This window comes from Mus musculus, chromosome 3, assembly GCF_000001635.26.
Source record: "Mus musculus strain C57BL/6J chromosome 3, GRCm38.p6 C57BL/6J".
Taxonomy (NCBI): domain Eukaryota; kingdom Metazoa; phylum Chordata; class Mammalia; order Rodentia; family Muridae; genus Mus; species Mus musculus.
In genome coordinates this window covers 54915927-54943841 of record NC_000069.6, presented here as the reverse complement: position 1 = coordinate 54943841, position 27915 = coordinate 54915927, and the positions used below count along the sequence as shown (strand labels likewise).

Here is a 27915-nt window from a genome sequence, read left to right as displayed (position 1 = left end):
GCAAAAGGTGACCATACCCTGACCCATAATGGTCAATCTTCACTGTCAATCAACTGGGCTGGCCTCGGAATCCTCAGGAAAGCACACCTCTGTGTATCAGTTTCTGGGAGGGTTGACTGAAGAGGGAAGACTCACCCTGAATGTGGGTGGTTCTATCCCATGGGCAGGGTTTCTGGCCTAAATAAAAAGGACAAATCTAGATAGGGCCCAGAATCCATTGTTCTCTGCTTCCTGATTGAGGATGCAATGTGACTGGCTGCCTGCCCTTGGAGATTTGCCTTCCCTATCATAGTGGACTTTATTTTAGGCTATGAGCTCAAAGAGACCTTCCTTCGGTTGCTTCTGCCTGATACTTTGTCACAGTAATAAGAGAAGAACTACTGATATACTAGCTTTACACCACACCTTACAGAGTGTGACTAGCAGCGGATGATGGAACCTGTTAGGCTCTACTCTTCAAAAGCAGGGTGGCAGCATTCCCTAGCTAGGGCCAAAGTGGGGGATTAAGTGAGTTCTCACATGACAAGACCCTGGCACAGAACTCATCACACAGTAAGCACCAGTAAGCACTAATTGGAATACTCAACGTTTTTTCAAGTTGCTAGGCAACTCTGTTTAGAATAGAGAAGACAGAGCCCAAGCCCTGTCCCCGCCATTGATCCTGCATGGTAGGCCATGCTCCTCTTGCTTCACAGCCCTGTGTGGGTTGAGATCCTACATCCTAGTACGACTGCCTCTGCCTGACAGTCACTGCATCCCAGCCTTCACAGAGGGATGCAGCTGGGCATGCAGCTGAGACCAAAATTCAGGATCAAGTAAACAGTATACCCAGGATAATTTTGAGAAACAAATGTTAAACACTGATACCAAGCCTCAGCCTTTAGATTTAGAACAAAGAATAGTTGTAGCTTTTTTAAAAATCTAATCCTTGAGTTGAGATATTAGCTATTTTGTTTCTTGATCTATAAGTCACAGAAAACCCATGTCTACTGACTCAAATAAGAAGAGGGTGATTTGTAGCCTTGTCGGTAAAAGACACGGCAGGATCAAAGTGCTATTCTGTGGGCATTTACTTCAGGCTTTTCACCCCAAGGTTGCAGAAAAATTCTCCTTCTCTCCTTGGGGAAGGAAGGAGAGTAACTGGTGAAAATCGAGCGCTCTTCTCAAAGGCTGATTCATTGTCTATAACAACTGTGAATACCTACATGCATTAGAGATGTTGGAATGTTTCTGCCCTGAATAAAATTTGGCTTCTGACAGCAAGGAGGAAGTTATTCAGCAGGCAGCTGAAAGTGACTCCCATTGTGTTACTTCTTGTGTTAGATATGAAAATGAGGCCAATTAATACTCATCAGACATCAGAGGACAGGTGATGTCAGTCACTCTTAATTTTCTCATGAATGAGGTGGAAGACTAGAGAACCTGTTATATCAGCCCCAGTATCGTCCCAACTGCCACAGCCCATCTCTCACAACAGCTATGAAAATAGGCGCCAAACAAACACATTCTCAAATCAAGTTGAACACTCAACACCGTTTTAGAATAACTGGTTTTCCTGAACCATAAGTTTTCAAGGCTTTTTGTGTAATATTGACACTAACGCAGCTTTGCCTCCTGACATCATCCCAACTATTTGTGAACTTGAATTTGTATTTTGTCTTCTGACTGCCATGTGTGGGCAGAAGTGTGAGGATTAGAAACTGAAACAGCAGAGGTCTCATTACAACTAGATGCCAGTGAAGATGTTCTCAGGTGAGCCATTCTGGTCCCTTACACAAGATGACATGTCACTCAGGTAACAGGCGCTATGGAGAAGGGAGAGTCAGTCCTCTCAGTGGTAGGAATGCTCGCCCCTAACATGGCATGTGACCTTAAATTCAGAAGAATTTCCACCCTTTATTTAGTCTCATAAATTTTGGAGCAAAGCTCATCTTTCACCTTCATCTCCTTTGTCCTCTGCCATACGCCCTTTCTGACCATGGTTGCTCCAGACCATCACAATGCATTTACCTGTTATATAATTAGCCTCCAGTATAGACTTTACTTATGGGTTTACGTTGCATTGATGTTACAATGGGGAAAGAAAAACCATGGTTTATGGTGCAGAAATGAACATTTAAGCAATCCAGGTACACCTCGATAACTCAAACAATATTTCAAATACTGAGTGATATTAAGTTTAATAAAATTGTACAGTTTACTAAATTAGAAATATATAAATATAATAGAAAACAATCCCATGATCACAGTGAACCAATGGACTATACTATGTTGCTTGAAAAACAACAAATTGGAGTTGAGTAGAAATGCTAGCTGTGCAAACATTCATATATAAGCTTGAATCTCCAGTACCCATGTTATACACACACACACTGTGGGGCATGCCTGTTACCTCAGTGCTGGGGGGCAGAGACAGTGGGATCTTCTATCTCTTTATCTAGTCAGCCCATCAGAAAGGGCAATATGAAGGCTCACTGAGAGACCCTCTTCCAAAGAAATAAGGCAAATAATCACAGAGCAGGACATATGGCATGCTCCTCTGGGCTCTGGAAACAACCATGATATTATACATCCAGAGGTAAGTAACTAGATCATGAAATCTGTCTCTATCCCAACCAATGAATTAACCCTCTGTGCCTTTACATTATTGTGACATCTGAATTTTTGTTGTTGTTGTCTCAAACTATGTCACATTTTACCCACATCTATTCTTTTCTGTAAAAATATATTTATATTTTTAATATAAAATGTTTAGTATAAAAATATATTAAATGGCAAGCATTGTGCTAGTCCCAAAGAAGGATCCAAAGCAAAGAAGGGTGTTGCCCTGCCGGACACTAGTAGGAGGGAATTTATGTGGGTGGCGGTGGAAAAGAGCCATGCCCAAAAAGTAAGGAGGAGTGCCCTTCAGGTTGGTGACTCTTCGTTGGCTAATAGATTTGTGTGTCAGCAGTGGCATGAGGAGCGCTCATGCAGAGCAGCATGCAACACAGAAGATACATTAAATGAGATCAGAGCAGAAGCTCCAGTCAAGGAGCTGAATTACTCTAATCCAGGAGAAGGGAGAAAGACCCTAATTAAGACAGTGGAATGGAGTGGGGTGGGGGAGAAGAGAAGGTGGGGGCCACACCTGGATGAGAATGGCTGGAGAGGAAAAGAAACTGGAATCTAAGGTATTCAAACTCAGGACTGACAGGGTTGATCTTGCATTAGAACTCACACATGTGGATAAAAAGCTCTACAGAAGCTCTGGCTGTAGAGCTTAATGGGTTAGAACACCGGTTTTTGTTGCTTTGCTTTTGCTTTGCTTTGCTTTGCTTTGCTTTGCTTTGCTTTGCTTTGCTTTGCTTTGCTTTGCTTTGCTTTGCTTTGCTTTGCTTTGCTTTGCTTCGCTTCGCTTCGCTTTGCTTTGCTTTTACAAGGTAAAGGGGAGGTCCAAACTTTAGTCTTTTGAAGCTCATGTTTAATTCACTGAGCTTTGCTACTCAAGACAGGATTTCATTTTCATTCCCTCTAAAACATGGAGGACCCATGTAAAAGAGGGAGACAGTAACTTAAACATTCAGTGTGGTAAGGAGGGTGTGCTCTAGTTAGCTTCTTTGTTGCACTGATAAACACCATGCCCAAAAGCCTCTTGATAGAAGAAAGGGTAGTGTTGTTGATGATGTTCTTGCTCTTACTGTTTTATTTTTTTGCTTCTGGGTTACAGTTGACTACAAAGGGAAGTCATGACAGGAGCTTGGGGCAGGAACCTGGAGACAGGAACTGTGCATACACAGTGCTCACCGGTTTGTTCTCCACTGCTTCCTCTGCTACCTTTCTTATATAGCCCAGAGCTACTAAGGGATGACACTGCCCACAGTGGGCTAAACCCTCCTACATCAATTAGATATGAAGAAAATGTCCCACAGGACTATCTGAAGGAGGCAATTCCTCAACTGAGCAAGATTACCTCTTATGTCTAGATTTGTGTCAGATTGATAAAAACTAATCATGGCTGGAGGCTAGGTCAGAAGACAATCGTCAGCCAGAACTGTGCTGAAGGTCCCAATTCTAAGGTACCTCTTAGCAGAAGAGATTATGAATAATGCTTGTTTTGTTCCTGTTTGTTTGGGTTTTTGAAATTTTATTTGTTTATTTGATTGGGAGGTGTTTTGTTTTGTTTTGTTTTAAGACAGGCAATCACCATATAGCACTAACTGTTCTAGAACTCACTATGTAGACCAGGCTGGCCTTGAACTCACAGAAATCTGCCAGCCTCTGTCCCCCTAATGCTGGGATTAAAGGCCTGAGCCACCATGCCCCACCTAATAATGTTGTTTTCTTAAACTTATAGTTTATTAAGAGGATAATTCTTTCTGGAACATTCATTGAGATAACATAACAAACACACACACACACACACACACACACACACACACACACACACACCAAAACTGGCCTTTCTCCCTTAACAAAACAGGACTTACATCAGTCAAAGTTGAGAACCTCAGAAGGAGCCGGGCGGTGGCACATGCCTTTAATCCCAGCACTCGGGAGGCAGAGGCAGGCAGATTTCTGAGTTTGAGGCCAGCCTGGTCTACAAAGTGAGTTCCAGGACATCCAGGGCGATACAGAGAAACCCTGTCTCGAAAAAAACAAAAACCAAAAACAAAACAGGCAAAATAACTTTTTTACTACCGGAAGATCCAGCAATACCTCTCCTGGGCATATACCCAGAAGAAGTTCCAACTGGTAATAACAACACATGCTCCACTATGTTCATAGCAGCCTTATTTATAATAGCCAGAAGCTGGAAAGAACCCAGATGTCCCTCAACAGAAGAATGGATACAGAAAATGTGGTACATTTACACAATGGAGTACTACTCAGCTATTAAAAACAATGGATTTGTGAAATTCTTGGACAAATGGATGTATCTGGAGAATATCCTTAGTGAGGTAACCCAATCACAAAAGAAGTTATTAGATATGCACTCACTGATAAGTGGACATTAGCCCAGAAACATAGAACACCCAAGATACAATTTGCAAAACACAAGAAAATCAAGAAGAGGGAAGACAAATGGGTGGATACATCATTCCTCCTTAGAATAGGGAACAAAATACCCATGAAAGGCATTACAGAGACAAAGTTTGGAGCTAAGACGAAAGGATGGACTATCCAGAGACTACCCTACCTGGGGATCCATCCCATAATCAGCCACCAAACCCAGACACTATTGCATATGCCAGAAAGATTTTGCTGAAGGGACCCTGTTATAGCTGTCTTGTATGAGGCTATGCCAGTGCCTGGCAAATAAAGAAGTGGATGCTCACAGTCAGCTATAGGATGGAACACAGGGCACCCAATGGAGAAGCTAGAGAAAGCACCCAAGGAGCTGAAGAGGTCTGCAACCCTGTAAGTGGAAAAACAAGATAAACTAGCCAGTATTCCCAGATCTCGTGTCTCTAGCTGCATATGTATCAGAAGATGGCCTAGTCGACCATCACTGGGAAGAGAGGCCCCTTGGTCTTGCAAACTTTATATGCCCAGTACAGGGGAATGCCAGGGCCAAGAAGTGGGAGTGGGTGGGTAGGGGAGCAGGGCGGAGGGAGGGTATAGGGAACTTTCGGGATAGCATTTGAAATGTATATAAAAAAATATCTAATAAAATAAATAAATAAATAATAAAAAAGAGAACCTCATAAAGTATATCAGTCAAAGGTACTGAGTATATAAAACTCCAGGCCTACAACATAATCATAAAGGTTACAGAAATGAAGTCAGGGCTCAAGACTTCCAGGCACAATTCTGCGACTCTAATTCTGAGATCATGAAGCTGCCATTGCTGCCATCCAGAAGTTAAGACATCTCCAGGAAAGTGCCGTCAGTGCCATAGGTACTCAGCAGCCCCCAAACAGATGACACACTGCAATGTGAAGCACTAGGACTGCCTAGGACATCAAGTAGCCACCACTGCTGCTCAAGGGGAAAGCTCCTTTCTCCTCCAAAGGCAAGCACATCTTTCTGATAGACCATCAGCGACATCCAGAATTCTACATTCAATTCCCAGGTCTCTGACTCCTGCAATCTAGGGCAAAGCAGAAGGAAGCTTAGAAGTGAGTAATTGCCAACAATCACATCCAGCTCAGCCCTAAATCTAAATGTGACTCTGCATACAGAACTCTTCTAAAGCAGGTTTAAGATACGTTACTTTCGATGGGTGAGAACCTAACTCTACTGCCCTACTCCAGAATGGCCACCAAGAGACGTGTTACCCTTGAAGGCACAGAATGTCCACTTTAGCTGTAGTCCAAGAAGTACAGACCACATCTCAAGCCAGCATCAGAACTTGGCAGTATTATTCATGTAGTACTTATTTTGCAGCCATGAAGAATGCAAGCATGAGGGAGTTTTAGAGGTTTGCATTCAAGTCCCAGAAAGCCACTGAGCTCCAACGATGCAGAGCAAGGTTGCATTTTCTGCAAGCAGGCCCTGGGAGACAATTGCACAGAGCTGGAGAAACATAGCCTAAGAGAAAACAGAGACACCAGGCTGTTAGAAATCCCAGGGCCATGGGAAATTTACCTAGGAAAGTGGATCCAGCTCAAGAGAGAGGTCACACACATGTCTACAGGTTGTAGGGCTGAAGTAGTGAGGCTCCTCAAGGCTGTTGGAACCTGAGCAATCCTATCATGAGCCCCATGAGCTGCAGAATTGGTTCTTGTCTTCACTGAATGTCTCTCTGTTATGCCTATGTTCCTCCTTTGAGCATGGGCATGCTAACTCCTGCCAGCTGTATGTTATCAGTACATAAATTGTCTTCTTGACAGGGGCTCACAGCTAAGAGATTCCTGAGACTCAGAAGAAACTGCACTTACGTTTTTGAACTGTCTTGGGACTGGTAAAGCTTTCAGGACTTTAAAGAATAAACCAATTTTGCATTATGAGATGAGCAATAGCTTTTGGAAGATCTGAAATGGATAATTAGAGTTCAAAAGTTATTTGTTTGGATGTCAAGTCTTACATTAAGGGAACGTGTGAGTCAGTCTGGGTCAGCTACTTGATGGGCTTTGGGATTGCCTGGAATACAAACCTCTAAGCATCTCTGTGAAGATGGCTCCTTGGAGGTTTAACAGAAAAGGGAGGGTTATACTGAACGTAGCTGGCATCATTCCACGACGTAGGGCACCACATGAATGTAGGTACTTTTCTGTTGCTATGGTAAACGCTACGAGGAAAAGCAAGCTGGGGATAAAGAAGTTTGTTAGACTTAAATGTTACAGTCCATCACCGAGAGAAGCCAAGGAAGGAACTTAAGAACAAACCTTCTGTCTGCTTCCTGACAGCATATGCAGTGTGACCAGCTACCTCACATGCCTTGCCTGCCACGATGGACTGCACCTGTACACCATACATCCTGGGGTTTTTTTGGTTTTTTACCTTGGTTTCTTCATATATTACATCACAGCAACATAAAAACTAATAGAGATCTTTATTCCACTATATTAAAATATACTTTATCAAGGGGCAAACATAGAGGATCCTATGATTAGATCATGACAGAATCAAGTTAAACCACTCATTTGGCAAGATATTTGTAATGATCCTCTGTTGCACATGAGTAAAATAAAGGACTGAATGTTTGGTTCAAAGACATGTGGTTAGTACTGATTCTATGCTGGTGATAACAGCCACTTCCATCACTCCAGTGTTGGTTTAGCTCATGGATTACAGACATATTCACCTTGTGGGAACATTTCATCTGATACCTGTGCTATTTATAAAATATAAATACATTTTGAACCACAAACTTTTTGGAAACCATTTTATCACCTTTCTATTCACTCACGTGTATTTTGTAATTTATGGTAGTAACAATACCAGGATAGAGGATATTTCTAAATAACCTTGGCAGATAAAATGAGTAAAATTCTCCCACAATTCTTATGGGTCTTTAGTATTTTCTTAACTAAAATCATTTTTAATCTTAGGCTTCTAAAGATCAGAAACATATGGATAGGGATTTGCCCTTTTCTTAGAATATAAATCTGCTAACAGAATAGTTGTAACATTGGGGATAATGAATTATGTCATATCCAGTAAGCTTATGAAAATATTGCCTTCCAAATTGTCTTTGGGGGCGGATCTCTTTTTAAAAGAAAATTAATGAGAACTAGGAATTAAAGTTGCAGAATTTATAGTATTCTCTCTTCACGACTAGAATGTTCTTCCAGAGAAAGATGACATTTGTGCCTCTGAGACATCCGCATACCTAGTAATGCTTAAGTATAATTTTAGATTATATTAAATATAACTGTAGAGGTTTTGTAGTGTCATTTGGCATCGTTCCATGAAGGGAAAGAATCACGGTGTCTTCACCACTTCAACAAACCCCAGGAATAATTCAGGGTCATTTGAAAATAGCCAAGCCATTTTCTCCAACAAGATTTGAGAAGTAGCCTAGTCTGGAACCAAGAATTCTCCCAAGGTCAAGATGAGTCTACTGTGGAGATAATGACCCACACTTTGCCCATCTGGAAATGAGGAGTCCCAGCTGCCAGACTGTGGTGTCCAAGAAACTCAGTCATGTTCCTTCAGGAACATTTCTCTGTAGCCATTTCTAGTTAGTTGCCTGGAGAAGTTCTGAACTGCCCAGACTGGCGTACTTTGTAGAGGTAAAGTCATTGATTTTAAACAAGATCATTGTACTTTTCTATTTGTTGTTAAAGAAGGACCTGAAATTGTTTAAGTTTCACACCCTATAAACTCTCGATCTACCTAAGAAGGATTTCTTTGCAAAGATGTATTACAAATGAAGTTTTACAATTGGGTTTCATGAGCTTTAGAAAAAGCCCCTCACTGTGGTTTGTATAAATAGGCAAATGGTCTTCCTAAGCAGTCGTTCAGAGACTGGGGGCTAGTGAAATGAACACTAAGACTTGGAGGCCAAAGGGATCCTAATTTAGACACACACCCCACACCACTTCACCCCCTGCAAACCTTCGTAGCAACAAGTGCACTGTTGTACTGAGAATGACCAAGCAGGTGTTAATTCCAGCCTCGTTGCTAAGGAGACTCCTACAAGGTCTGCATGATCTGCCCCCAAAGCTCCCACTGAAACCCACACTCAACATCCCTGAGAAAATTCAGCAGCCACCTACATCATGATGACTAGCCAGCAAGTACATTAAAGGCTTGGCTCCTCTGAACACCATACCACCATGTCTCCTACAGGCTCTACTTGCTGAACTACAGCAGATCAAACATTCACGGAGAGCCAGAGCTGATCCACTGATGGTTGTCAATCATCTAGGAAGAAACGGGCTAAGAATTCATAAATGTTTAATGCAATTAGCAAATCACTGGCTTCACTTTTACTCTCCGAGCTCACTAACAGCCTGGAACAGGCACAATGTAATTAAGATGAAGTAGGGCGTTTTTTTTAATATATATTTTTTAATTATGCATGCTAGGGACTGTAGTGGATGGCTCAGCAGTTAGGAGCATTTCCTACTCTTATAGAAGACCCAAGTTCAGGTCCCGGCACCCATAGGACAGCTAACAGTAGTGGGATGTAAAACCATGCCAGGAAGTTTGGTAAGGTAGAACAGGTCGAGACCCAGAGACTCAAGGCTTCAGTGACTCCCACCTCCCTGCCAGACTCCTGACTTGAAACATGTGCCATGCTTCTCACATAAAAGAGATGTGACCACAGTCACGTAGGCCCAAGACAGAGTTCTCCATGCTAATGAGGTACCTAGAGGCCTGGAGGGCTTAGCTAATAAGCTTCCCTTCCCAGACATTCCTCCCTGCAAAAAGTGTTTAATCTCAAGCTCACCTTGAGAAGTGAGGGGTGGGGGTTTGTATAATTTTACGAATCCATTTTCTACCATGACAATAAACTATTTGGAAGTGTGGACTGCCTCTTTTCATCAAGATCCACTATGGGGAGCCATGGAGAAGGCATTCGCCTACAAAGCCTGAGCCTAATCTCCCTTAGAAGGCCACTCTGTGTTCCCAGCTACAACTGACACCAAGTCAAGGACAATTATCCCCATGGGACAAACCAGAGCTCCCCTCTCCCCCAGCCCCACCCCCATCTCCCACTCCCCCATCCTCAAGCTAGATGCTGTCCCTAGCCCTCAGACTCCTGACTACTTTATTTTTTATTTTACTAGATATTTTCTTTATATACATTTCAAATGCTATTCCAAAAGTTCCCTATACCATCCCCCAGCCCTGATCCCCTACCCACCCACTCCCACTTCTTGGCCCTGGCATTCCCCTGTACTGGAGCATGTAAAGCTTGCAATACCAAGGGGCCTCTCTTTCCAGTGATGGCCAGCTAGGCCATCTTCTGCTACATATGCAGCTAGAGATACGAGCCCTGGGGGTATTGGTTAGTTCATATTGTTGTTCTACCTATAGGGTTGCAGACCCCTTCAGCTCCTTGGGTGCTTTCTCTAGCTTCTCCATTGGGGGCCCTGTGTTCCATCCAATAGCTGACTGTGAGCATCCACTTCTGTATTTGCCAGGCACTGGCATAGCCTCATACGAGACAGCTATAACAGGGTCCCTTCAGCAAAATCTTTCTGGCATTGTGCAATAGTGCCTGGGTTTGGTGGCTGATTATGGGATGGATCCCCGGGTGGGGTAGTCTCCCAAGATACAAATTGCAAAACACAAGAATATCAAGAAGAGGGAAGACCAATGGGTGGATACTTCATTCCTCCTTAGAATAGGGAACAAAATACCCATGTAAGGAGTTACAGAGACAAAGTTTGGAGCTAAGATGAAAGGATAGACTATCCTGACTATTTTCTTTGCTCCTCCAAGACTCCCAGTGGCGCCTGGATGTCCAAGGGTCTGAGAACCCTATGGACCCGGCCGTGGATCCCCCAACCCCCATCCAGCTCTGGCTTTCCCACATCTCAGACTGCACTTTCCCACCCCAGAGCAGTGTCTCAGCACTTCCCTGCAGCCCAGCTGTGTCCCACTGGCAGATCTAACTGGACCTACAACCCTACAGTTTTCTGTAACTGCAGTTCCAGGCAATCTGATGCCCTCTTCTGGTCCGAACAGGCACTTGCACACATGTAGTGTACATATATGTCCACAAGTCTTTTAAAAATCATGTGTGCTAAAGTAACGTCTATTACTGACATCAAATAGCCATTTGTTATTTTAAATTATATAAAAGAATCTCCACAGAATTTATTAGGTCCAAAGGTAATCTTGCCTTTAAAGGAATAGAAATCCTTTAATCTCTTTAATAAAATGCATGAACCTGGATGACATTATGCTAAGTTAAAATAGCCAGCCACAGAAGAAAACAAACTTCTTTTATGAGGCATTTAAAGGAGTCAACTCATAAAAAAACAAGAATAAAATAGATTGAAGGTAGTCCCTAGAGGCTAATGGGAGGAGCAGAAGGAATTGCCATTCATGGGTTTAAAATCTCCGTTGAAAAAGATGATCCACCTCTGTAGAGTTTGTTTTGATAGATAACAGGGCTATATTCTACCCTTTAAGATGTTAAGGAAGATGACATCCTGTGTTAGCATGATAAAAAAAATACATCAAAGAAAATGAGATGTGGAGAGAAGAGGGAGAAAAGTTGCGGGAGGAGGTGTAGAGGGAGGGAGAAGAGGAAGTAGGGGAAAGAGGGGGAGGGGTCACACAAAAAAAGAGATTGTCCTAAGGAAATGAATGCAAGTAACTTCTCACCTGATGGATGATGGAGTCGGAGGTGAGGAGTAGGGGGTGAGAGTAGAGGGGCTTTAGTACAGAGCAGATGCCAACATCAGAATAAAGTTTGCCGGAGATTGGCTCGCCTCCTTGGTAGCATCTTTAATACAGAAAAGCATGGGCACGAGGGCCCCTTTTAGAATAGTCTAAAGCTCAAAGCTTTTGCTTTGATGCTGTTTGCCTGTTTTGTGTCCCAAGCACAAAGACAGGCAACACTTAGGGAAACTAAGGGCAGCGCCACGAAAGTTCAGTGGTCAGCGTCCTGCGAAGTCTTATCAGGCTGTCCTTCATAACCGTTCACTGGCGGTGGCGAGGAAAGGACAGAAGATGTCCGTTTTTAAATTTCCTTGGTTCAGCAATGCAAATATTAATTTTATTAAGCAAATACCAGTCGTTGAGCAGAATTTTCAAGCATACTGCTCGACAAATTGGAACATACACAGAAAATTCCTCCTGGTGATTGCCAAGGTCTGATGGTTTTTCTCAAGGAAAAGCCATCATAAGATTGAGGTATGCTCTAATCTGGTCATTTTTTTACCAAGAATAGAACCTATATCTGAATAAGGTAAGAGCCCTGTTCATTTTGATATCTTAGTTGGAAGACTCTTTCCCAGCAACGAACCAAGTGAGATGCCACTTTAAGGAAAGACTGATAGCATTCGCTGCCAATGCTAAACCTCAGGCTCTCCAAAAGAACCGGGACTGTAGACAGGCACATCTGTCACCACAGACCTGACAGAACTCTTCTGATGACATTAGAAGAAATAATAACAAATATTACAGTTTAATGAATAAATATACCAACACTTTGAAGATCTATACCAACACTTTGAAGATCTACACAACGCAGTGAGCTGACACCCCAAATGCCCCTCCCTGTTAAGACACCCACAGTTAAAACACCCAGAGCAGAAGACAGACCAGGAAATTTCAACATGATAGAATTCTGAAAAGTTCATTGATACAGTTTCAGATTCCAAATTGCATCCTACTTTTAAGAAAATGTCACTATTTTTTTCTTATCTACCACTACAATTGGGAAGTCTTATCTAAGAATATGGATTATTTTCTGAAAAGGCTATTAAACCTTTCTAACAACTTACCTGTAGGAAGCTGGCCCTCCCTAATACATGTCAATCAAAACAGCACCCTGGTGGGGTTTGAGGTCACTCACTCAGTAAAGAATGCACCACTCAAACCCAACGACCTGAACCCACAGAAAAGATTGGAGGAGGGATGTGACTCCACAAAATTGTTCTTTGACCTCCACATACACACTGTGGCACATGCATACACACATAGGCGGCATGCATGCCTAAATAAAATGTAATAAAATGTAAAACAAAAACCTCTCGTTGTAGATTGATATGGTTTTCAAAATACATCCATAGACTACTTGGCATTGAGTTAGTAGAGTCCGATCCTCTAATTTTTATGTGCAAGCCACATGACTAATAATCTTGAATTGTAAACTGGCTAAGCAGGTAATGGTTATGTTGTATATGTCTACTTCAGACATTGATTCTCACTTCTAGTGAATAATGATCAATTAAAGGTGACTGCATGGCTTATAGTAATGTTTAAGAGGCACTACATTTCATTTCCCTTTGTTCTCTGTCTTTCTGTCTGTCTGTCTCTCTCTCTCTGTGTGTCTTTCTCTCTCTGTCTTTATCTCTGTGTCTCTGTCTGTCTGTCTGTCTGTCTGTTTCTCTCTCTCTGTCTGTCTGTGTGTGTGTGTGTGTGTGTGTGTGTGTGTGTGTGTGTGTGTGTGTGCGAGTGTGTGTGTGCGTGTATGTGTGTATGTGCGTGTGTGTGAATGTGTGTGTGTGTGTGTGTGTGTGTGTGTGTGTGTGTGTACTAGCAGGGAGTCCCAGTATGCTAGAAGACAACTGAATTTAATCAGAATTGGGTTGATGAGTTAGTTGGTTGCCTGATGCATCTAATAACAGAAACAAGAAACAAAGAAATGAAAAGTATTTGGAAAGAAGTGGTACCCATACTGGATACTCTCCAGTTCCTGCCTCTACGGCCTCTAAAAACAGTTTCAGAAAAACATGTCCCTCCCACACATGTTTACTGTAATACATAAACGCTTTGTTGTAAATTTAAATGTGGTAGACTTTTTGATATATAATGTACTCTCATCTATCACTTTTAAAATACTAACCCATAGATTTAAATACCATATAATTTTGGTACCCACCATCATCCATTTAAAGATGCTTAGAAAAGAGCTTCTTACGGTGAAGTTTCTCATCCTTTCTATTTGAGCCTGTACTTTCAATCCACTCCCTTCACACCTACCCCCAGAACTGAATTTTATAATATATTTCTGTACTCATGGGATTTTTATTTATCATCCTCACACATTTCTATGCAACAAATATGTATATAACCTAAAGTTTAATATGTTTTTTTCTATTTTTATGAGCATGGAGTTCTAGATGGTAAAAAAAAATTCTTTCAGACTGAGCTGCTACTGCAACTATTATAAAGTGGCTATAATGTTTATATACGCAAATGTTTTGACAAAACAACATGCTAAAAACCTTTATTAAATGCTATTAAATAGAAAACTGAACACTTTGTTGGAATTTCTCTTAGAAGAGCAGGGACAGTTAAAGTCAGTGTCTTAGTTACTTTCCTGTTGCTGTGATAAAACACCATGAGCAAGGGAACTTAGAGAAGAGAGAGTCCACATCTATGATGGTGGAAGGGAGGCATGGTGACAAGGGTAGGGATGGGTGATAAGGTAGGAGCTTGAGCAGAGATGGCAAGCTGAAAGTGTCCGAGCTTTTCAATCTCAAATCCTGTCCTCAGTGACATACTTCCTTCAACAAGGTCACACCACCTCAGCCTCAGGAAACAGTGCCACCAACTGGAACCAAGTTGTTCCAGTGTGAAAGACGATGGGCAACATGTCTCAATCAAACCACCACAGTAAGTGAGGATAGCTTTTTATCATTGCTTCATCAGTGTTTAAATGTTACTTATTTTGGGTTGATAAAAAAATATATAGGCCATTATTATCACCCATATTTTACTTATATGTGTATTTCAGAAGCTTTTTCTGATACTCAAACAATAGAAATTTTATAACAATAGCATTTGTTCTAGGTCTATTTCTGTGCTGTGACAAACACCCTGATGTTTGTCAAAAGCAACTTACAAAGAGCCTATATGCCTTACAGTTCCAAGTCACAGACCACAGTTTTGGAGAATTCAAGGCAGGGAGTCATGTGACCTCCTCAGTCAGGAGCCAAAAAGAATAGACAAATCCTTGCTTGCTCCCAGCTAGCTTTCTCCTCTCTTTGCCTAGGGAATACCGATGCCCACAATGGCCTTACACCAATTAATAGTTAAAGCAATGCCCTCACAGGCATATGCCTACAGGCCAACCGGATCTAAATAACTCCTCATTTAGACTCTCTTCCAAGGTGTCAAGTCTAGGCTGTATCAAGTTGGCAGCTGAAAGTAAATAGCACAGCAGTCAACTCTTTGAATTCCTCCTGAATTGAAAGTTATAATAACCTATGTAAGTGTCTTAGCTAAGGTTTCTATTGCTGAAAAGAAAAAAAGAAAAAGAAAAAAAAAAAAAACCACCACCACCAACAACAACAAAACCCATCATGACCAAAATGTATGTTGGGGAGGAAAAGGTTTATTTGGCTTACATCTCCAGATCATAGTTCATTATTTGTGGAAGTCAAGACAGGAACTCAGGCATAACTGGAACCTGAAGCCAGGAGCTGATGAAGAGGCCATGGAGGGGTGTGTTTACTGGCTTGCTAGGCCTGCTTTCTTGTAGGACCCGGCCACCAGCCCAGGGATGACTCCACCCGCCATGGGCTAGACCCTCCCCATTGATCACTAATTGAGAAAATGTCTTATAGCCGGATCTCATGGAGGCATTTTCTTAATAGAGGCTCCTTCCTCTCTGATGACTCTAACTAGTCTCAAGTGACATTAACATACAAAACCAGCCAGTATAGTAAGACTCTCTTATCAAGGGTGTCAGATCTCAGCTGAGAATTTATTAACAGTAAAGATTCTTCTAATTAAAAAAAAAATGAAGATTCTTCTAATTTGTAAAAGTGTTTGTTATTCAGCTGTTAAAATAATTTATTTCCCAATATCTTTGACATATGTTTTAAAAAAGCTTTATAAGACTTATCTGAACAACTGAAATTATACTTTTTAAACTTTCCTTTAGAGTCGTGCTGCTTAATCCAGATTTTTACAGCAAAACATGACAACCTGAAAGCAGAAGAGGTGATTTCATTACACTTTTTCTCTGGGTACGGTAGCGCATGCCCATAGTCTTACACTGAGAGGGCAGAGGCAGGATTGCCACAAGTTCAAAGCCAGCCTGGTCTACAGAGTAAGTTCCAGCCAGAGCTACAAACTGACACCCACATCACAACCTGTTTGTCAAAATGGTATTTTTATTAGTTATTTGATCACATCACAATTTTTAAATTAAAATTGATAATTTGAGTCAAATGTTGATTCACAAGGGGTGGTAAGAAGTGATGCCCCTCATCTGGCGTCTCCTGATCATGTTCATTTTACACATTTCAACAGAACTTTTAAAAGACAGAAATTGTTTGTTCAATATGTGGAGAAACCTTCCATGCAATACAACCAACAAAAGTAATATCTGACAAACAGTGAGCTAATTCTAAATGTCCTTAAAAAGGGTGATGTCAGCTTAAAATTGTCCTTCATGGGAGAAGTTACTGAAATATTTTATGTGAATATTCACTTTTAAGGTCAATCTATAGACTCAATATAATGTTTTCTAATTGGTTATGATAAAAATAAATCAGTAACATCAGGTCCTCATGGTGATTTTCTAAAACTATGCATTGGTCAACTACAGTGATAACTCTTGATAGATGAAGAGACTAATAAAATGTGTGGCTGCCTCTGTGTCTTCTGTATGTGCATCAAGCCTGTTTCCTAACTTTTTTACAAAATAAGGTTTAAAGGGTTAACATAAAATCAGAGTTCCGAGCCAGTCTTGACAACCCCTGCCCTATAATCTGAGCATCTGAGAACCCGACCTGGGCAGGAGGGTCATGAAGTCAAGGCCAGTCTAGACTATTTAGGGAGACCCTGGCTCTAAAAAAAACCCAAATAATTTTTTTTAAAAAAAACTATAATTTTCTATTAATTTTGTTGACTACAGAGGTTCCTAATAATAAATTCTGACGCTTCCACTGATCTTATAAAAGCAACAACAACAACAAATTCACAACCTTTATCACTGGAAACTTTCCAAGCAGCAAACAACTACAGCAGTATTGCCTGTTACTAAGAAGAAGTAAATATTTTGTAACATAAAGTTATTAGCAAAATTAGAATTCATATTTTATCATTTGTTAAAAAGGGATTTGTCTTCTTAAAAATTGTATGAATTTACCTCATATAAACATATTAGCTTGTAATTCTTGAGTTGGGTGTAGTGTTGCATACTAGAATCCCAGCTCTTGAGACACAGAAACAAGGTTACTGTGTGTTTGAAGCCGATGTAGGTCAGGTGCTCAACAGGACATTGTCTTTAAACATCTAAATTAGTCTTCAAAAACTGCTGGTCATAGAAAGCATGGCAATGATGTGTAAAAACCAACAATATGAATGTAACTTTACTCAGATATTTCAATGGTTCTTCTTGTGGTTCTAGACCACAAGCTCTAGAATGGGTCTTATCATCGTCAACCTCAGCAATACCTTTAGAATACCTTTATGGATAACACTTCACAACACTATCCCAGCAGAGTGGGCACGTCGCCGCTGATCAAACACAGCCTGTATCGTGACAGTAGCACTTTACCCCTGGGGTCTTTCTCCCCAAATCTATATATCCCAACAAATCATAAGAAAAGCTGTAGAGAAATGCCAACAAAAGGACATTTGACAAAGTGCCTTACCAGTACTACTCTAGTTTGGGAAGGTCATAAAGAAAAAAGAAGTTTAAGGAAATATCACAGCCAAAAATAGACAAGGAAATAAGATAGCGGGTGTAATGTGGCACCCTGGATGCAGTCCAGACTGATACCTTTTAGAAGCTGAGAAAACCTGAATAAAACATGACCCATGACTAAGACAGGAGCATTAATTGTTTTGTTAATTGTGATGAAGATGCCATCACAATGTGAGATGTCATTGTCAGAGCTTATAAAGGGAGACGGAGAAACAGGAGCCCTCTGCCAATGTCTACTGTTTCCATAACTGTAATTGTTCAAGAAGCCTGGATTGTATTTGTTAAACATCTCCAAGTGAAGTATCTTTGATGGATAAGGCAAACATTTCAGGTAGATATGAATGTGGCTTTGATTGTTGGCATTTCTCTAAGGTATTCTCTTTCTTTAGCTTTCAAAACTAAACTTTTGTTGCAGATAGGGTAGAGATAAAAAAGCCAAGGTCATTAAACAAAACTATTGTTTTTCCTTCTACAGCATTCTATTCAGCATCTGAATTTAGAACGGTACAAGTGCCAAAAATAGACCGCTTTCGCCTGAAGCAAAATCCATAGGGAACAAGAAAAACAGTGAAGGCTCGAGACTTTAAGTTAGTTAATGTTACTAAAACTCTCTCCTAAATAATCTGATGATATCATTTTATTTAGCATGATAAAGGTTTTACACCCTAGTTGGCTTGGAGTGAGGGATGTCTGTGCCTTTCTCAGATCACATGTCCGGAGGGTAATATAAGCTCCCATGAGTTCTCAGATATATCAACTTAAAAATAATTGACAGAAAGTGCGAGAACTTCCTTAAAAGTACCCCCTCCATGTCCCTACTTGCAGGTCATCCTGATGTATGCCTAGCTGAAAGGCTACTGGGGCTGACAGGAGCCCAAGCTGAGGATGGAGGGAAGTGGTGACACAGGAGCCATCAGGTGAGAAGAGCAGCAGGGCTGCCAGCTAGATGCATTTGATGGTGTTGAAGAAATTGTTGCTAAAGGACCTGGCGAGGTAGAGAAGGAGGATGATGGAGGGAGAGGAGATGGAGTGGGAGAGGAAGAGGACACAGCAAGAAGATGGAAACTAATGAGGTGTCTTCTTGACTGGAATTTTAAGGTGAGGAAAGGCAAAGCCAACAATGGGGGTCTTCATCCTAGGGTTAAGTGGGAAAGTAAGAAGACAGGTGGCAGGCTGGTGAGATGGCTCAGCAGGTAAAAGCACTGATTGCTCTTCCGAAGGTCCTGAGTTCAAATCCCAGCAACCACGTGGTGGCTCATGACCATCCATAATGAGATCTGACACCCTCTTCTGGTGTGTCTCAAAGATAGCTACAGTGTACTTACATATAATAATAAACAAATATTTGAGTCGGAGAAAGCAGAGGTCCTGAGTTCAATTCCCAACAACCACATGATGGCTCACAACCATCTGTACAGCTACAGTATCCTCATAAAATAAATAAATCTTTTTTTAAAAAAGAAGAAGAAGAAAATGGGTGGCATTTTCACACAGATTTGAAGGTCACTCTGGCAGAAGCTTGTCTTGTTCATTACCTGTTTCCTAAGCAGTTCCTGATATATGGGAGGTGTTATTACTGAATAAATGAATGTATTTAGATTGCAAAGCACTCCCAGAGTGAGCTGCAGGTTGAGACTTGAATGAAGAGGGTTGTATGACTGGCCACACTCTCTGTCTGTTTTGTTGTTTTTATGTCTTTAAAAGACAAGGTCTCTCTCCATATCCTTGGCTACTCACCATGCAGATAAGGCTATCCTGGAACTCAAAGAGATCTTCCTGCTTCAGCCTCCTAAGTGCTGGGATTATAGGTGTGCACCACCACACCTGGCTGGCTGGCCATGCTTAAATGCATTGGTTCCACAGACATTTAACTACACAGAGCTTGCAGAGAACTTCCTTGACCTCTTTTGAAGAACATGTCTGAAACATGGAAAAAAAAATGGTTCATTGCTCAACTGTGGGTCCGCTGGGTACTCATACAATTCTCCACTAATGCGGAATCTCGTGAAAAAAATCAGGATTGAGGCATTTTCTTCTTCTCCGCACCAGAGAACCTTGGCTGAGATGTGTAAACCCCAAGGCTGATGAGTGTCTATGGAGCACACCAGGCTCCGTGGGATAGTCAAGGCCACACACATGTCTCACGTGTGCAAGGCTATGAAGCAAGGCCAAGTGTGCAACAACTGTGCCTGGCGTGGAAACTTCTCACTTCTCTCCCAGAGATGATCAACCCTTGTATAATTATAATTTTTGTACTCTTTTAAAAAGCATTTTTTCAGGCTGACATCTCTCAGGTAATATAGATTCCCCCCACCCCCACCCCAGGATTGTCTGAGGAATTAGCTGAAGAACCAATAACAAAGCTATTGCCAGACAATGGGAACCCTCAAAGTCAAGAGTTTTGAAAGGATTTCAACTTCACTAACTGTCTTAGTTAGGGTTTTACTGTTGTGAACAAACACCATGACCAAGGCAACTCTAATACGGACAACCTTTAATTAGGACTGCCTTACAGGCTCAGAGGTTCAGTCCATTATCATCAAGGTAGGAGCAGGGCAGCATTTAGGCAGACATGGTACAGGAGGAGCTGAGAGTTCTACACCTTCATCTGAAGGCTGCTGGCAGAATACTAACTTCCAGGCAGCTAGGATGAGGCTCTTAAAGCCCACACCCACAGTGATACACCTACTCCAACAAGGCCACACCTACTCCAACAGGGCCACACCTACTCCAACAAGGCCACACCCACTCCAACAGGGCCACACCTACTCCAACAGGGCCACACCCACTCCAACAAGGCCACACCTACTCCAACAGGGCCACACCTACTCCAACAAGGCCACACCCACTCCAACAGGGCCACACCTTCTAATAGTGCCACTCTCTGGCCAAGCATACACAAACCATCTCAAGCATACAAACACTATCTCAAGTCCTTCTACTTCTATCCCACTACACCACAAATTTCCTGCTAACGTTTTCAAGGTTCTTTCCATCCCTATGCCATTTCTCTATGAGGAAATGGTAAAACCACGTCAAGGAAAACCTATCTTTGAAGAGCCCCCAAATAGCACATTACAGCCTGTGAGGCTCCAATAGAGCAATTTAAATGATACATATGCACCTCAGACATCATTTCCAAGGTTGCCATGGACTCAGGTCATCCAGTCACAACACAGAGATGAGAAGGATGCATTCAAGTCCCCACCCATGCTTAATGTTGCTCATGATTTACAACCTAAGTACTGTGTGCAGCCACACACGTATCACTAAGACGATCCCTTTATGAGTTATATCCATATTTATTTATTTATTTATGTTTTTGTTTTTTTGAGACAGGGTTATTTATTTATTTATTTATTTATTTATGTTTTTGGTTTTTGAGACAGGGTTTCTCTGTGTAGCCCTGGCTGTCCTGGAACTCACTTTGTAGACCAGGCTGGCCTGGAACTCAGAAATCCGCCTGCCTCTGCCTCCCAAGTGCTGGGATTAAAGGCATGCGCCACCACGCCCGGCCTATATCCACATTTATATGTCAGTATTTTTCTCTCATCTGCACCCTAGTGTGACTCAGTGGTGTTCCAAGGACAATTCTACTCACTATTATCAGGAGAGAGAGAGAGAGAGAGAGAGAGAGAGAGAGAGAGAGAACAAGCCCAGTGTATGCTTTTGACAAACGAACAGAGCTCCTTGGGGGGTGGCTTAGCATCTTTCAATAATTATGTTTCAATGCATCTTCCCTACCTTCAGCCAGGAGATACTTCCTACTTGAAGCCCCATTAATAGAATCACTTTCTCTCTGAACGTCTACAGGTCACAGGCTAGGATACACAGATGTTTTCTTTTTCATAAACCAGGAGAAGGCACTGTTCTGGAAAATAAAAAATGGAGGTCACAAGCTCCTGTAGGTGACCCCAAACCACAGTTATGGCTGGACTAACTAAGCAGGGTCTCCTAGTAGACTGGCCTCTGCCTACTTGGAGCCTAGCAAAACCTGCAAGAGCTGGAGCATGAAGTGGTACATGCTCAGACACACTGCCTGGGAAGGGAGGGGGTTGACATTGGGGTCTACCACCTGCCATGGCTAACATCTTGGCTTCCCAGCCCCCCGACACTCCTCACATTGGGCTCCCTCCTGTAGCATCATTCCGTAGGTCATGCTGGTAGACTGCTGTCATTTTTTTTTTACTACTGTCTATCCTGAATATTTCCCTACTCTTTGTCCAATTTCCCTGTCATCTAACCATCTCATTCCCCAAGTAACAGCCATACGTGAGTTCACATTTAAGCTCCAGCTCTTCACGTCTCTGTTGCTAATGATCAGTGCTGAGGAAAAACACCATGTCTCTTCTTGCCCTTGGTGGAATCGTGCACCATTTAGGAGGGGTCTCCTGTGAAACTCTGGTTGTTGGTGGAATAATGCACTACTTAGGAGGGGTCTCCTATGAAATGCTGGTTGTTCACCTCAGAGGCAGGCTCTAATGCTGGGGAGTCCTGAACGCATAACAACCTGGGAGGCACATCATCGACTCCAGACAGCCATTTGTGGAGTCCTAGTCACACCACTGAAGCTTTTGCGATGGTCTGTATAAGACAGAACATTCCCTAACTGCCTCAAATAATTGTGGAGTTGTGGAAGACATGGGTCCAAAGAAAGGCAAATGAAAACTCACAAATACTCAGAGTTACTCATCATCCTAAAATTGCAACATCGTTCACTAATAGGAAAACAGTGAGCTGTTCCTGAAGGCTTCCAGGAAGATCTAGCAAGCTTCAGCTGGGAGGCCTGGAAGAGGGTGACTCATTCATTCGCTTACCCTCACGATGCTCTGGTCTCTGCCTGCCCGCTGCTCTCAGGTATTTATCCTTTTCCATTTTTGTCCTCAGCATGGATTTTGATCTTTGCTAACTCGAACTTTTCTTTTCTTTTTGAGATAGGGTCTCATTCTGTTTTCCTGGCTGCCCCTATGTACACCAGGCTGGCCTCAAACTCGCTGAGATCCTCCTGCCTCTGCCTCCTAAGTACAGGGGAATTAAAGGCCTGGCGATTTTCTCGTTTGTAACTTCTACTTACTTAGAATTTCAGCCTTCACAGAGCATGTGCTGTCCTAGAGCCTCAGTGTATGATTTTGTTACATCTCTCTTAGATGCTAATGAGCAAATTCTAACATTTCTAACTCCAATGCTCTAAGAAGAGAAATCACGTAAATCAATTAATTGCCTTTCTTGTTATACAATTAAAACCTGGCTTTAGCCAAAAGTATTGTCGGTTATAGCAATAGAAATCAACTTGCCTAGTTTGTTTTAATGATCAGAGATGTCAACAAATGAATAGAAACAAGAAGCCAGAATTACACGTGAGAATCGGCAGAGAGGGGAGTCTCCTGCCATGACAACCGTGGGAGCTGTGACTTGGAACCCTTCTCTGGACAGGAGAATCACATGTCACTAACCATCACTTCCCCCTGTGGGTGCAGGACTCCTATTCTGGTGTAACTACCACCAGAGGGAGCTTTTCCTAGCAGCCCCTGCACCACCACCACCCAACTCTTGGCAAAATCTAAGCCATGAGCTCTCAGCCCAGCTCTTATGTGGTGAGAAGGAGAAAGAGTGCATGGTCTCCTAATCTTCATCAGTGAGAACTGGGTTCCACTTGGCACTGAGTCTCAAGCAGTGGGATTGTAGTAGGAGGGCAAGCTCCCCCCCCAAAAAAAATAACCCAGATGTCAATTACAGTAACTCTGATGTAGCTGTCCTTCTGTCACATGTCCCGCCCAAGCCAGCTGACTTGCTCAGGAAACAGAACATGGTTGCTCATTTATAGGGGTCCATGGATATGGAGGCCATCTTGGTTGGCCAAAACTATCACAACCAACATTGTTCAGGGGTTTCTTTCACATATACTGTGAAACATACATAAAAGCATGGCATTCAAATCATGTGTATATGGCATGTCTGTCTTTTTGGCCAAAGGATAAGCATTTTAGGGCATGTGTTTGTCTCTTTGGATCTTATGTCCTTAATTCCTGGAACATAGCAGATGCTCCCAAAATACCTCTTAGATTTAGTAAAACTTTAGACCAGCAATTTGTCTGTAACATCAGATGCCATAAAATTTTCCATGCTTTGTAGAACATCATGATATAAGCAACAACAACAAAAGCATATTGACACATCGTAAAATTGTTATGATCTATAATTTTCTTAGAGTTATTTTCTCAGACACTTTCAGAGAGCACCAATTTTTAAAATTGTGGCAGGTGAAATGAGAAGATTACTTGAAGACTGAAAGGTGGGATCCAGAGAGAGAAGGTAGGGATGGGGAGGTACAGAAAAGGGGGACAGAGTTGGAGAGCTGCAGGAGATGTAAGATGCCCACAATCGAGGGGAATATTAGTGAATGGACAGAGGACCTTTGAATGTTGCTTTAATGGTAGCAAGGAAGAAAAAAATGAAATTTTCAAAGCTTTTATTTTATGTGTATGAGTGTTTTGTCTGCATGTATGTATGTATACTACATGTGTGCAGTCCTCACAGAGGCCAGAAGAGAGGGTATCAAATGCCCTAGAATTACAGGTATAGGTGCAGGGAACTGAACCCAGGTCTTCTGTGATGACACAGTGCTCTTAGCCACTGAATCGTTTCTCCAGCCTGAGGTAATATTTGTAAACGTGCACTATATTCTGACCTCTAGCAAACTTACACTGGTACCACTTTGCACATGTGTGCCTTAACATTTTTGGCAACAATTTCATAAAGCAGACGCCATTCTATTCACTTGCTAGATCAAGGCTCCAAGAGTTTATATAGTTGAGTTGTATCACCAGCACACGCATTGTAAGTGTCAGTGTCGGGATTTCATGATTCTCTGTTATTCTAAGTTCCACATATTTTCTACACCCACTTCTCCCTTGATAAGACTGAATTGGGTGAAGGGGTTAGCTTTCACAGAAGCTATGTCTCTAGTGAAGGGGTTAGCTTTCCCAGAAGCCATGTCTCCTGAGACTGCTGGCAAATCTCCTTCTGGTGCTACCTTGTCATCATCTGAAGGCAGTCCCTGTAAGTAAACTGGATGTTTAACATTTCCTAGGTATTTGTCATGAATTAAAAGAAGAACATTGATTAACATATCACCCAACTATTCAGTTTTCACTACCTTCACTACAGATGTTTTATATCATTTAAATTAGGAGGTATAATTATTAATCAATTTTAAGTCAAAGAAAGGGGGTAAGGAAGAGTTATACACAATTGTTAAATATACAAAGGCCCTGAAATACACTAACATGTGTTCTCTAGACCATAGAGAATCCCCTGTTCCCCTTGGGTAGTGTTAGTAAATTGACTCTGATAATGACCTAATGACCTAACATCATGAGAGTCTACCTGATGTCAAATGTCCTAGCCCCAAAGCAAAGAGCTTAGTCAATCATTAACCATCTATAAAGACTGAGTGATGTTGCTCCAAAGTATATGTACATCTAGAACCTATGAATGTGTACTTGGGGGATGTCTGAAGTTCTAGTTAAGAATTTAAAACACTGTCTTGCTATTTTGGAGAGAAACTCTGAGCTAATACAGTCCTCCTCCTAAGAGAAGAGAAAAAGAAACAGAGAGAAGATGAAGATGGCTGGAGACTGGGATGATCCATTTGCCTACAGGCTGAGGGCCACAAAGGGAGCCAGGATCTAGGAGAAAGGCATGCAGCAACTCTCTTTGGGCTTCCACAAGGGACCAGGTGACATTTTGATGTTTCCCATTTTAAGCCATCTTGTCACTTCTTAAGTGACCACTTGTTATACAAGCCTCAGGAAACTATAATACTAACATAGTTTGGGGTGTGTAGATGAAAGCCTTATAAAATGGGCATCAAAGAAAACCAAGGAAAGTGCCCTACCTTGCCACCAAAGGTAAAATAGAGAAAAGAAACCAGCTTATGCCAATCTAAACAGAAAGCGCCAAGAGGACAACAATCCTCTTCCTTCTCTCTCTGAAACTCACGGGTCCTCTGCAGGGTTCTCAATGGAGACTCTGAACTAGAAATACATGGAACGTGGAAGAAGACTATGAAGCTGTGGCTAGAGATCTTAGATACAGAGATGTTTGAGGACAACTATCCTGAAGGCTGACAGCTTTAACTCTCCTCTTTGAATCCTGAGAGTTTCCCAAGTGCTGTGTAAGAAAAGGCAGCTGTCTCACGACAAGATTTCTGATGGCGTAGAGGATTTGTCTTTAGATGGTAAAACATTTCTCTATATTCCAACCTAATGTAATGGATATTGCTGCTCAGGAGGAAGAGAGGTGAAGATGCAAGATAGAATTTACTGAACAGTTAGCGAGCAGGGGACTGTTTGAGTCTGCTTTGCAAAACCTGGGGAGAAAGGGGGTTGACTTATAGGTTACAGTCCATCCTGAAGGAAAGTTGGGGTAGGAACTCAAACAAGACCCTGGAGGCCAAAACTGAAGCAGAAACCAGGAGGGAGCATTGGTTATTGGCTTGCTCCTGAGGGCTTGCTCAACCTGCCTTTTTAGACAGCCAAGGGTCACCTAATCAGGGTTAATGCTGCCCACAGTGGGCTGGGTCCTCTCACATCAATAACGGAGCAAGAAACTGTCCCCATAGACTTGCACATAGGCAGATCTGATGGAGGCACTTTCTCAATAGAGGCTCCTTTCTTTGGGTTACTCTGGTCTGTGTCACAATGACAAAGAAAGCAACAAGCATAGCGGTCAGTAGATGATGTAACTGAATTCATAGAAGTGGCAATGAGCAAATGGTTGAGGTTTACCAACCAGGCACTTGGGATGCTAAATCAGAAAGACCATCATTGTGAGATGGGCTTGGGCTACACAGTGGGTCAAAGACCAGCCTAGGTCATAGAGTGAGCCCTTATCTCAAAATCAAGCAAACAAAAAGTAGGTGAGCTCTGGAGTACAAATGTTTGGAGAGAAGCGTCTTTGAACTTGCTCTCTTGACAATACAGCTCATTCAGCTCCCCCTACATTTTTATTTTATTTTAAATGAGATGGAGTCTCAGACAAGGCTACCTTGGTCCTGGCTCCATAGCTAAAGATGGCCTTGAACTCTGTCTCCACCTTTAAAGTGTTGGGAGTACAAGTAAGTGCCACCATGCTGAGTTTATGTGGTGCTGGGAGTGGACTCCAAAGTCTCTAGCTGTTCGAGTGCTCCACCATCTGAGCTCCATGTTCAGTTCCACCACACGTCCCCCTCCCCCTCATCTTAAGTGAGGCACACGCATATCCACATAGAAAAGACTCACATGCCCAGGACAAGCAGAACAGAGACAGCATAGCTTTTATCACAACGGTGTCTCAGAGTTAGGCCCCATGCCTGTCTCTACCTGGAAAACCAATAAACGTGGACAGAAACAGTGTAATCCAGGAGCTAGGCACTGGTGAACAACGAGCTGTCACGAAGATTTAGGCAGCCCAGTGCTTTGTTGGTTCACTTTTAAGCCAAAAAATGGGGGGGGGGGGCGGTCCTCCGGGTGAAAATCCATCAACAAAAAGTAACCAACATGTCCCAGAGCTCAGTGCTTCAGATCATATAGACCAGGGAGCCAACTGGGTCTTTGAATAAAAAAGAACCCAAGACACCAAAGAAACCAAGCTTCTCTTCTCCCCAAAGCATCTAAACAAGCCCAGGCACGGAAGGCTCCCGTTCCATCGTTCCTTTATAGGATTGTGACATTTATCCGTGTAGTCTTTAATGATTATCTGTGTGACTGGCGGTCGTAGAAACCATGGTTCTATTCATTCATTAGATGGTTTCTCAGAGGACTGAGAGGGCGGGAAGGAGAAAGACTGAATGGGGGAGGGGGCTGAGGTGAAATTCATCATAGAAGGCGATGTCCCTTGCAGCTCGCCCTTTTGGAGTGGAGGCTGCGCAGGACTCGTAAAGACATAAGAAGGGAAACTTTGACAGGAAAGGGATGCTTTCCCCTGAGCCTAGGGGGGAAAAAAAAACTGAAGCCCACCACATATCGCCACAAAAGTTCAGCACACCACACCTGCCTTCCCCAGATGGGGCTCCCCGCGCAAACGCCTCCTCGTCCTCCAACCAGGGTGTAAGCTCCTCCCTCGTTAGAACGCCGTGCTGTCCTAGCTCCAGAGCGCCTGGGCTGCCTGGCGGCGGGGAGTGGGCCCAGCTCTCTGCCATTGGTCGCATGGCCCCG

General features: G+C 42.4%; 1 long non-coding RNA gene across 2 annotated transcripts in view; it reads right to left on the bottom strand.

Moving 5' to 3' along the window:
* Gm31358 overlaps window positions 1-27823 on the bottom strand; it is a 37239-nt gene extending 9416 nt beyond the window's left edge. For both annotated transcript variants that reach the window (XR_375676.2, XR_375675.2), the window contains exons 1-2: window positions 27751-27823; window positions 21464-21590 (exon numbers count right to left, since the gene is read on the bottom strand). This is a non-coding gene — a long non-coding RNA (predicted gene, 31358). The remainder of the gene's footprint in view (window positions 1-21463; window positions 21591-27750) is intronic.
* Between the last annotated feature and the right edge of the window lie 92 nt (window positions 27824-27915).